Source organism: Meriones unguiculatus, chromosome 20 (genome assembly GCF_030254825.1).
Source record: "Meriones unguiculatus strain TT.TT164.6M chromosome 20, Bangor_MerUng_6.1, whole genome shotgun sequence".
Classification (NCBI taxonomy): domain Eukaryota; kingdom Metazoa; phylum Chordata; class Mammalia; order Rodentia; family Muridae; genus Meriones; species Meriones unguiculatus.
In genome coordinates this window covers 24,346,695-24,359,067 of record NC_083367.1, presented here as the reverse complement: position 1 = coordinate 24,359,067, position 12,373 = coordinate 24,346,695, and the positions used below count along the sequence as shown (strand labels likewise).

Genomic DNA, 12,373 nt, shown 5'->3' with positions numbered 1-12,373 from the left:
GATGGGTGAGGATGTGGATCTCAGGTAAGTAAACACGCAACTATGTGAAGTATTAATGCACATTTGCTTCAAAGGTTGGTACCAGTGATCAGGAGTGAGCTAGGAAACTACTGGCCTCAAGGTCATTTTAGCAGTCTGCGTTTTACATCTTTTTGTGGACTTAACCTGTATATGTACATTCATCGTCAACATCGCTCTGCACCAGAAGTTCTCAACCTTTGGGTCGCGACCCCTTTGTGGTTACATATCACATACTGTATTACAATTCATAATAGTAGCAAGATAACAATTATGAAGTAGCAACAAAAATCATTTTATGGTTGAGGAGTCACCAGAACACAAGGAACTCCATTAAAAGGTCGCAACAACATTAGGAAGGTTGAGAACCACGTATTCTTATATTTGTTGAAATACTTAAAAAGTGCATGTGAAAAATAAGCATATATGTATCATGTGCACAGATTTTTGTAACCGTGCTTCCTTTATGTCATGGTTTAACCAGTTTCTGGAAAATAAAATTTATTGGCTAAGAAAGAGGAAAAAATGAAGGCCCACACAGATGCTTTCTTCATGTCTATGTTAAAGAAGGAGGCAAGTATCAAATTAGCGTGGAAAGTCACTTTTATCTTTATTTTAAAATCCTTTGTTTTGAGGAACTTCTCGGTTGATGTCTGAGGACCTGAGTTTGATCCCTGGGACCCACATGGTTGTAGGAGAAATCACTTCTGCAAGTGCTTTCTTCCCCCAAACAGCTAACTAACTAACTAACTAACTAACTAACTAACTAACTAAAAAAGTCCTCTATGACCTAGCTACATCCCTAGCTAGAAGTCTTGTTTCAATGGTTTGTCTCCAAATTTTGCCTTTAAAAGATGGATTTATGACAAAAAGGGGGAACTGTAGAGAGCTGCAGAATGCTATGCCTTAAAGATGGAGCTGGTTTCCGCCCTCCACCTTCCCGATGGTGAGTGCTCTCTGTCAGGAACAACTCCACATTTGGCTAAGGCCGAGGATCTGGCTTGCTTCCATGTATGTGGACCTATCTGCATTGCCCCCGTGGCACGCCTGGGTTGGCTACCCAGAGGCTATTTAAGCTGTGGGCTGGCTTTCCCCGGGGTCCGAGGATTGTTCAATGTTCCTGAATAAACTGCATTGAAAAAAAAAAAATAAAAAATAAAAAAAAAATAAAAATAATTAATAAAAAAAAAAAAAAAAAAAAAGATGGATTTATGTAACTCATTTAAATTAACATTTGAACTTTAATTTCCTCATGTCCGCCATAATTTGATCTGGGCAGTGATTGCTTTTTCAAATCTTATTCTGAGAAAGCAACCCTGTATAATGACGTACATTGACGGTGGGTAGTGAGCAGAACATTTTATTAATATACTAACTCCTTTTCCATCAAATAGCAGAAGCTATCACATGCATAAATAAAGCTTTTATGGGTTCACTAGAGTCCTGAAGGTGAGCTTGAAATGTAGCCCACTATGTGGTGGCTTATATCACTGGCAGGGTTAATATCTGAGAAATAATGATTCAAGAGTGTGCTTGAATAAATGAAAACCATGGATGTTTAATAATGCAGTCAGAGGTTTATTTTGAGTTCTGTAAAAAGTGTGGGGGCATGTGTGATCTTAAATCCTATTACTTCCCTGCCCCTTTTATATATGCCAGGACTGTTCAGCATTGATGGTGACAAAGGCACTGGCAGCAGTCTTCATGGACTTTAGCTGTACTATGACATGGGAGGTTCCTGCTGTCTTTGTAGGGCTCATCCTGGGCTCCAGGTTGACTTGTAGAAAGTTCTTATGTCATCCACATCAATCCATGTGAAAAGTGCTAACTTGGAGAGGGGAACGAAATTGCATTAAAAAACATCTGTGTATTATATGTCTGTCTCTCCATGTGGCTGGCTGTCTGTCTGTCTGTCTAGCTGCTTTTTGGCACACATTGGCTTTATAGTCCACAGGGGCTTAGATATGAATCCTGGTTTTACATTTTGTCATTGTCAGACAACAGAGAAGCTGTTTAGTTTCCAGGCACCCCGATGTTTTTATCTGAGATGGAATGATGATAGCTGCCTTACAACGTTCCGGGAAAGCCAGGATGATGGTGTGAAGTGCTTGGCGCAGTGTCTGGGGCATAAATGATGAATATCATGATGCTGCAGAGTTATTGGAGCAGATATGTATGTATGTATGATATCTTACAATAATATCATTGGGTTACATTTTATTTGAGAAGACATAACCTATATAAAGATAGTTTTCAGATCTGTTAAAACTCAGATATCCCCAAAGGAACAAGTTACAACTTTTATTTACACAGAGCTTGAAACGATGTATTTGTGTAACCTCAGAGAAGGTTCATAAATAGCTTTCATAGGCATGGACTTTATTAGGGTCCCAGTCCTGAGGGGTCCATACAAGCTGGCCTAAAGATTGTTTAGAAAGATTATGGAGACTGTTCTGCCCCAAGAGAGTTTGTTCTTGTTCAGATTCTGCTCTTGGCTTCAACTCTTGACTGTGGCCTTGTGCCCCCGGAGCTAGAGTGCTTGTTAAGAGTGCTGATCGTGACCATCCAGAGCTCTGGGGCTCTGCACAGCACTGCACAAAATCCTACACACACCCTTGCTCTGCGCATGCTTTACTTTATATTTCTGTAGGCTTTGTTTCTTTAACTATTAAAAAAACAAAATGAAGGCTGGCAGGATGGCTCAGTGCCACTACTGACACTGATGGACCGAGTTCAATGCCTGGGACTCGCATGCTGAACAGATATTTGCCTATGTTTGTTGTGCTTGTGGCCTGGAATGAGCTCTGATAGATTCCAAGGTAAGTGCTTCCGCTGCTATGCCATCTTGCTACCCTCTACTCTTCTGAACTAAGTTTTAGGTTAACACGCAAAGGTATGGGCTTTCTCCTGGTATTTTATATATATGTGTCATTGCACTTTGCTCTCGCTTCTTCCCCTCCCACACTCTACTCTCCAGTCTTTCATATTGCTGTCTGGTATTATCCTGGCCTCTACAGTGGCTCTTATAGTCAACACTTGACTCTGAACACAAACTGCTGTCTTTACCTTTAAGGCATGGTCAAATATAGTGTTTTGTTTTTTCCACTGGTGTTGTTCCCATTCTCACCTGAATTACTGTAGTTTTTCACTTGGGTAACTGTGGTAGCTTTCCAGTCAGTGTCCGCCTTGGATCCTGAAAACTTATTCTCCCGAACAGCAGCCACAGTGACCCCTTAAATAGTTAATGTGGATCATTTTACACCTCTGCTAAAACTCTTCAGTAGATTTCCACTTTTTTGGGAATAAAAGGTAGTTCCTATGATAACCTTCAAGTTCTTTCTCTTACCTGTGTCATCTTTCTCCGATTTCCTTTTCTCACTCCCTTTAGCATCACCCAAGCTCCTTGCCGTTCTTTGGCAGTGTTATGCATGCTGTTGTCTCAGGATTTTTGCATGTGTAGTCCTCACCATGTAAGATCCCTCCCCACCCACAACTGAACTCAGGGCCTCATGCATGAGGGGCAAGCACTCGACCACTGAGCTGTTTATCCAGCCTTCCCCTTATTTATTAATTTGTCTCTGTTCGTCAGCATTTCACTCCTTATACTTAAAGTACTTGTGAAGTACACGTGCCTCTGTTTGCAAAATGTAATGGTGAGGAGGGGTTTCCTGTAGAAACAATTCATGAACTGAAATATTAAAGAGGAGAATTGAAGTGAAGAAAAAGGGAAGATGCCTTCATGCAAGGAGAAATATGCATATACCAACTTCCTCCAATAGGAGGTGAGGCCATGTTGAGAACAACAGACTAATAAGTGCCTACATCACCACACTCATGGCCATGAAGTGATCAATATTGGTCTCTCTATCCACTCAAAAACACAAAGTGAAGAGTTTGGTAAGTGCTCTTGGGTGAAGGACCTACTTGGAGGAGGATAGTAGTATGCCTGTTTTAGCTGAATTTCTGGCTAACTTCCTGTTATCAGGGAAGTGGGGTATATGGCAAGACATTAGCTGCTACTCAAACTCCAATTCAGAATGGCAGAGGGTCTATTTCTGTGAACAATGTTGAGGATGTCTCTCTCTGGTTAGAAGCTCACTCTAACCACTTGAAGAGGAGATGTTTCCCAGTCCAGAAATCAATAAGTTAGAAAAAGTTTTCAGGGAAACAAGCAGGTGACAGCATGCTGACATTTTTCTTTGAAGCGTACTGAATACTCTATACAGTTTCATGCTAAGTCCGTTGCGTAAAAAAGCTCTGACAGGGCTGAAGAAATGGCTCAGTGGTTAAGAGCACTCACTGCTCTTCCACTAGGACCAGGATTTGTTTCCTAGCACCTACATGGTGCTTCCAACTCTCTGTAAGTCTAGTTCCAGGAGATCTGATGCTCTGTTCTGGTCTCAGTGGGCACCAGAACGCATGTGGTGCATAGACCTGCACGTGGCCAAAACGTGTGTACATAAAGTGAAAACAAACGAATCTTTAAAAAGCGTTTTGTTAATGGAGCCTGATAGAGTCTACAGATAAGACCTGCCTTACTGGACAAGATGCCCTTTGGTAGAAGCCACTGAGTTGGAATTTTTCAGGGACGGTATTAAAGGGAAGGAAGGTAAAGGAGGGAGGCCATAAACAACCACCAGTAAAATGCTGTTCTCTTAATCACCTCCAAACTCTCGACAGCTCTGCTCAGGTGAGCCCTGATTTCCTCATTCGCTCCATCAGACCCTTCTCACCACTCTCCAAATCTTTGGGGGAGACTGGCTTGATGAAGTATGCTCATGATCACCTCTTGTGCTGTACCCATGAGGGTGAAGCTACGGCACTTAGTCCCAGGGTCTCTTCCTGAGTTGCTTGCCTTGGAATTCAGTGGTATCTTTTGCTGTTTCTCTTAGCCCTGGCTACTGTTTTTTGTAAATAGTTTTTAGTACTCCCTGCTGCTGGAGCTCAGGCTGGCATCAAGACTCAGGCCCTTCTGACTGAGTATTGTTTGAGGGAGTCAAAGCCAGGAGAGACGGCAGATTGTTTATAGAGTGCACAGAAGCACAAGGAGAAATCTGAGAAGATGTGGGATTTAGTGCAAAGTATCTAGCAGACAACATGTGAGCTTACTGAAACTGGACATCTGCAAACAGTCTGAGAATAGAGCAGACTGGATGTCAAATTGTCTGCATCCATGACTAATCCACGCTGATCCTGAAGATGACAGTATGAATTAGGATACATTTGGGGGAAGTTTACAGACTGATGATACCCTTCTGTAATAGTAACCTGAACAGCGGTCCTCAAAGACTGGAAAGGCAGTCACTAACTCACTGTTTCTGTTCCAGCGGCATCAATACCTTCCAGCCCGAAGGGCTCCCTTGCTCTTCATTCACTTAGGATGTCCCCTGGTTCTTGCCTCCTATTTATTTGTAAGACAGGATCAATAAACGAGCAACCAGCAATTCGCCCGAGTTAAAGAAATAACTCTGCCGTTCAAAACCTCTGTGGAGAATAAATAAAAGTGTGCTTGCGCAGCCAGAGGAGCCCAAAATAAACAAAAGAAAGAGAAAACAAACCCAAGCTGTCACAGGACCTGAGGAGTGCTTTATATAACAATCCTACAATGCCAGAAGAGCTAGGGGAACCTGGATTCACTGGTGGCAGAGACTAGGCTGGGCATTCAGGGGCTGAGCGCAAGGTGGGGCATGTTTTTTTTTTTTTTTCCTGTGTCCTGGAACTTGCTCTGTAGGCCAGGCTGTCATGGAATTCAGAGATTTCCCTTCTGAGAGCTGGAAGTAAAGCTATGTTATACGAAGCCTGGGATGACCTGTTACTTGCAGTTGCATTTTTAGGTAAGTAAAATGTGTGTAGCTTTGAATATAAAAGCAGATTACTGTACTAATTTGTCTTAGTGCGACAGCTAACAGAGGGAAGGCTTTGCATACTGAGGAGTGAAGTAGCGAGTTGAAAGAATGAATACAAACTACTGAAAAGAATTTGCACTAGATATTAGCATGTACATAAGCTGTCTCTTTTGCTCTAGTGTAATATTTTAATTAACTGACCGTTGTTTTGATTGGTTATATTAATTAACAACAGGATTTATTAAACCGATCAAAGATAAATTGAATATCTGTCTACTTTGCTAAAAGATAACTGGTCAATTCCAAATAATTTTTGGATCTATCCCTAAAGGTGGTACAGACAAGTTTATATACATAGATTTTAAGACATTTTAACAATGTATTCATTCAGTTCTGAGAACTGAACTCAGGTCCTCTGCTAGAACAGCACATGCTCTTAACTGCTGAGCCATCTCTTCAGTCCAAGTAATCAAATTTTAGGTAGAATGATTAGAATTTTATCACTGTTCCTATAATCACCGTAGAAGCTGATTTTGTGCCATATGTGGTTAGCAGGCTGGAGCAAAGATGAGAACTGTTAGGAAATATGATAGATTTATTTGTAAATTTAAGAACGACTTTAGGTTGAAGATGAAAAAGAAAAAAACTGGGCTTCTATAGAATCTTTACACACCATATGAGAAAGCTTGGCGTCTGATACTTCACACATCCCCATTAACCTCTGACATTCTACTCTCATTGTTTTTTCATTAATGGAAGTGTTTGGTGAGGCATTAAGGACCTCACAAATGTTCCTTCGCAAATGTTTTGTTTGATTTATAGCATTTGGGCCTGTGACATTCCTACTTAGAATACTTTGCTATTTTGCTATTGGCATCTGAAACAGAAAACAAAAAACCAAACACATAAACAAACAAAAAAATCCAACAAAAAGCATTGGTGGAATTCTGTCTTACACTATTTGTTCAGTCTCCAAAATGGGTTTTCACTAACATGATAGTGTGATGAATGCAAAAGGGTAACATAGAGTGAAACACTTGGAAAGAATTGCACCTACTGTGTGCTTTTAAACTGGGCTGATTACTTTGCTTCCTTTCTTCCTTTTTTTATTTTTATTCTTTTTTTCTGTGTAAAGACATTTCTGGCCTGTGGGTTTCTAAAAGGTGAGTATGGACACTCTGAGGTTTTCACTTTAGAGTTGACCTGGGAAAACATGGAGACAGCTTCTTACCCTTGTCTAGCAAGACTTCTCAATTTGTTTTTTTTTTTTTTTGCCTGGAAATCATTTTCATTGGTTTTCCTTTGACTATTTACCTGCACTTCCTTAATTCTAGCATCTAAACTTTGAATCTGACTTTCATATCCCTCCTTGGTTTTCTGTGTTCTTCCAATCTCTCTCTCTCTTTTTTTTGACTTCTTTTTTTTATTTCCAAGTCTTTTTTTTAATTTTTGTATCAAATTGTATTTTTTCTTTATTAATTACACTTTATTCACTTTGTATTCCCCCTGTGGTTCTCTCCCTCCTCCAGTCCCAATCCCTCCCTTCCTCCACCCTCTGCATGCATGCCCCTTCCAATCTCTTTACAGCCTTCATAATGACGTTCTTTTAGGCACTTAGTGGTGGCAAACTTAAAAAAATAGTTCCATAACTAGTTACTGATATCACCAAGATATGTGACATAACCAAGACACCTGACATCACCAAGACAGCCTATAACACCAACACACCTGAAATCACTAAGAAATCTATATTACCAAGACAGCCTACATCACCAAGACATCTGACATCACCAAGACAGTCTGTGCCACCAAGACAGCCAACCCTTTGCATTCCATTTTCACACATGTAACTGCTGAGTATTTGGAGTTGGATAAACACAAAATGATAAATGTTGCAAATATACGGAAGATAAAAGTATGGAGATCAGAACATGAACAATTTATATTTTGACTATACGTTAAAATAATAGTATTTTGAACTTACTGGTTAAAAATAATGTACCAAGAAATTAGGGCTGGAGAGATAGCTCACCAGTTAAGAGCACTGTCTGTTCTTGCAGAAGACCTGGGTTCTACTCCCAGTACCCACATGGTGGTTTACAACCATCTGTAACTCCAGTTCCAGGGGATCCGATAACCTCTTCTGATCTCCATGGGTACCAAACGAGCATCCTGTATACATACATACATGCAGCCAAAATACTCACATATAAAATAAAAGCATAAATCTAATAAAAAGGTCATTCCCCAACTTAAAAAAATAAAAATAAAAAGATGAAGTTCTTGACTAAGTTACAATCTCTTTGGGGAATAGACCCTAAAATAAAATTAAAATGTAGTATTAAGAAATTTATTTTTTTTTGTATTTGGGTGGGATGAGATGAGAGGAGGATCTGGGAGTAGATGGGTGAGGGGAACTAATCAGAATATATTGAATGGAAAAAAATCAATTGTCAATAAAAAATAGAAAAAAATTTCTTTTTAAAAATGAAACTCTTTCAGTGTGTGGTGGAGCTCGCCTTTAATCCAAACACTCAGGTTGCAGAGGCAGGCAGATCTCTGAGTTCCAGGCCATCCTGATCTACAGAGAAAGTTTCAGGACAGCTACAGAAAATGTGGCTCCAATTTGCAACTTATTTTCATTATATCAGTTGAGGTTTGCTTTGTGATTGACTATTTGGTTGATTTTGGAGAAGTTCCATGAGGTGCTAAGAAGAAAATATATTCTTTTGTGTTTGGGTGAAAAGTTCTGAAGACATCTATCAGGTCCATTTGATTTATGACATCTGTTAGTTTCATTACTTCTCTATTTAATTTCAGTATCAATAATCTGTCAATTGGTGAGAGTGAGGTGTTGAAGTCTCCCACTATTAATGTGTGGGGATCAATGTGTGATTTAAGCTTTAATGTTTCTTTCACAAATGTGGGTGTCCTTGTATTTGGGGCATAGAGGTCCAGGATGGTGATGTCCTCTTGGTGGATTTTTCCTTCCCATCTCTTTTAATTAATTTTGATTGAAAGTCAATTTTAAAAGGCTAATATCCGAAATATATAAAGAACTCAAGAAGTTAAACACCAACAAACCAAATAATACAATTAAAAATAGGGTACAGAGTTAAACAGAGAATTCTCAACAGAAGAATCTTGAATAGCTGAGAAGCACTTAAAGAAATGCTCAACATCCTTAGTCATAAGAGAAATGCAAATCAAAGCAACTCTGAGATTCCATCTCACATCTGTCAGAATGGCTAAGATCAAAAACTCAAGTGATAGCACACACTGATGAGGATGTAGAGAAAGGGGAACACTTTTCCATTGCTGTTGGGAATCTTGTACAGCCACTTTGGAAATCAGTCTGGTACTTTCTCAAAAAGTTAGAATAGCTCTACCTCAACACCCAGCTATAGCACTCCTGGGCATATACCTAAAAGATGCTCCACCATACAACAAGGACACTTGCTCAACTCTATTCATAGCAGCCTTATTCATAACAGCCAGAACCTGGAAACAACCTAACTGTCTCTCAACTGAGGAATGGATACAGAAATTGTGGTACACCTACAGAATGGAATATTACTCAGCTATTAAAAACAAGGAAATCATGAAACTCGCAGGCAAATTGATGGAACTAGAAAAGATCATCCTGAGTGAGGTAACCTAGAAGCAGAAAGACACACATGGTTTGTACTAACTTATAAGCAGATTTTATCCATATAGTTCAGGATAGACATACTACAGTTCACAAACCCAAAGAAAATAAGTAACAAGAAGGACCCAAGGGAGGATGCTTAAGTCTCACTCAGAAGGGGAAATAGAATAGAGAGTGGAAGCGGCTGAAGAGAGGAAACAAGGCAGGAGCCTAGCATAACTGCTCTCTGAGAGGCTCCGCCCAGTAGGGGGTTGAAACAGGCATGGAGATTCATAACCATACACTGGGCAAAGTGTAGGGAGTCTTGTAGAAAAATGTGAGGAAGACTAGAAGGATCTAGAAGTGCCAAGAGCTCTACAAGACGACCCACAAAGCCAACTAACAAGAGCCCAGAGGGGCTTGAGGAGACTGAAGCACCAACAGGTGCATGGAATGGACTTAGGCCCCCTACACAGATGTAACAGATAGGAAGCTCAGGCTCCATGTGAGTCCCCTCGCAAGGGCAGTGGGGGCTGTCTCTGACATGGACTCTGTTGCCTGCTTTCTGGTCACTCTTTCCTGGCTGGGCTGCCTTGCGAGGCCACAGGGGAAGAGGAAATGCTCAGTCCGGATAGGAAGGGAGCAGGTAGTGAGGAAGCAGGAGGGAAGAAGCTCCAATAGGGATGTAAAGTAAATAACTAAATTAATTTTAAAAATTGCAGCTCACATTGTCTTTGGTTAGGTGGCACTTCTCCATACATGCCCTGCTCCCCCAACCTATCTATCTTTCAGATGTATCCAACATCCTTTTGTATTCACTTCCTGGGCCCTACCCTAGACCTACCAGGTCAGACCGCTAAGACCTGTGTCTTAGGAGTCTCAGCTTTTGTGAAGCTCTTATGATGATTTTGGTGTCACTCATCTAAGCAACTTGTGAAAATTTCTGCTCTGCTCACTTTGTTTTTTTTTTTTTTTTTTTTTCTATTCTACAGCAGCTTTTCCACCTGAGATCCTACTTGCTGTAAGTTCTTGTCTGGCTAAAGATGGCAGCAGGAAGACCACAAGAAGGAAGTGCTCATTGCTGGATGAAGGAGTTTCCCCTCTTTCTCTAGTTACATGTGTCTTTACATGTGTGCTTCTTGAGCTCTCTGCCGCAGAGCTGTACAATCCACTGGCCTGTTTATATTTATTAAAAACTTTCACACCCTTAATTTTCTTTTAATTGATAAGCAAATTTTGGATTACATATAGTATCTTGTCTGTGTGTATGTGTGTGTGTGTGTGTGTGTGTGTGTGTGTATGTATGTATGTATGTATGTGTATATGTAGCCTTGGCTATCCTGGACTCACTTTGTAGGCTAGGTTGGCCTCAAACTCATAGAAATATGCCTCTCTGAGTGCTGGGATTACAGGCTGGGATACAGCCACCAAGCCTGTATCATGTCTTAATACAGGTATCCATTGCAGAATGGCTAGAAAAAGCTAATTCATATATTAGCTTGTATACATTTTTTGTGCAAGAACACATAGAAAAAGCTAATTAATATATTACTCCCACCCTCCCTCCCTCATCTTCTCCCTGCCCCTTTCTAAGTCCACTAATAGGGGAGGACCTCCTCCCCTTCCATCTGACCCTAGTTTATCAAGTCTCTTTAGGACTGGCTGCAATGTCCTCTTCTGTGACCTAGCAAGGCTGCTTCTCCCTCGTGGTGGGGGGGAGACACAATGAGCCAGCCATTGAGTTCATGTCAGGAATAGTCCCTGTTCCCCTTATTAGAGAACCCATTTGGACACTGAGCTACCATGGGCTATATCCGAGCAGGGGTTCTAGGTTATATCCATACATGGTCCTTAGCTGGAGTAACAGTCTCATGAAAAACTCCTGTGCTCTGATATATTTGGTCCTTGTGGCACTCCTGTACCCTCCAGGTCTTACTAACTCCCCCTTCTTTCATATGATTCCCTGCACTCTGCTGAAGGTTTGGTTATGAGTCTTAATTAATATCTGCTTTGTTACCCTGCTAGGTAGAGTCTTTCAGAGGCCCTCTGTGGTAGGCTCCTGTCCTGCTACTTGTTTTCTCCTACCTCCAGCAATAATTCTTAAGAGGACTGTAATCTCTGGTTTGGCAGAAGGCACTTCTGTCTTTTCAAAGCATTTGATTTGGGATTCACAGAGGCAGCTCTGTGGCCTTGCTGTCATCTTATAAAGGTATATATTATTTATTAAATACCACTTTAAGCCATTAAAGTTTGATGGTTATTACAATGATCATACACAGATGCGTGAATAAAGTTATTAGGTAGGCATAGAACTCAACAGATGACTTTAATCTCAGCACCAAGAGCAGAGACAGCTAGATCTCCGTGAGTTCAAAGCCAGCCTAATCTACATAGTGAGATTCTTTCACAAACTAAACAACCTCTTCCCCATCAGAAAAGCCTCAACAGGCCTTCTAAAATACAGTTATTTGCTGAGAACATTTAGAAGACTGGTTCTCAGCCTTTCTAATGCTGCAACCATTTAATACAGTTCTTCTTGTCCTGACCCCAACCATAACATTATTTTGTTGCTATTTCATAATGCTAATTTTGCTACTGTTATGAATTATAATGTAAACCTCAGATATGCAGGATATCTGACATGTGACCCCTGTGAAAGGGTCACAACTCACAGGTTGAGAACCACTGATGTAGATGACTATATAGATGTCAGTCCAAATGTTTAACACAAGAAAAGGTAAAAAGCAAATTAATTTGACAGACCAGTTTACCGACAGTCAATTTGGAATGCGTGATTACGAAAAGTGAAATAGAGGAACCATAACTCACCTCTCTGGAACACTTACTTTGTGGCACACACAGTTCAATATAGTGTCTCACA

General features: G+C 40.5%; 1 long non-coding RNA gene across 1 annotated transcript; it reads left to right on the top strand.

Moving 5' to 3' along the window:
- The first annotated feature begins 2,718 nt into the window (after positions 1–2,718).
- Positions 2,719–10,703, top strand: LOC132649430 (uncharacterized). Its single transcript, XR_009587859.1, has 2 exons — positions 2,719–5,852; positions 10,485–10,703. It is a non-coding gene; the product is annotated as an uncharacterized LOC132649430 (long non-coding RNA).
- Positions 10,704–12,373: the final 1,670 nt, after the last annotated feature.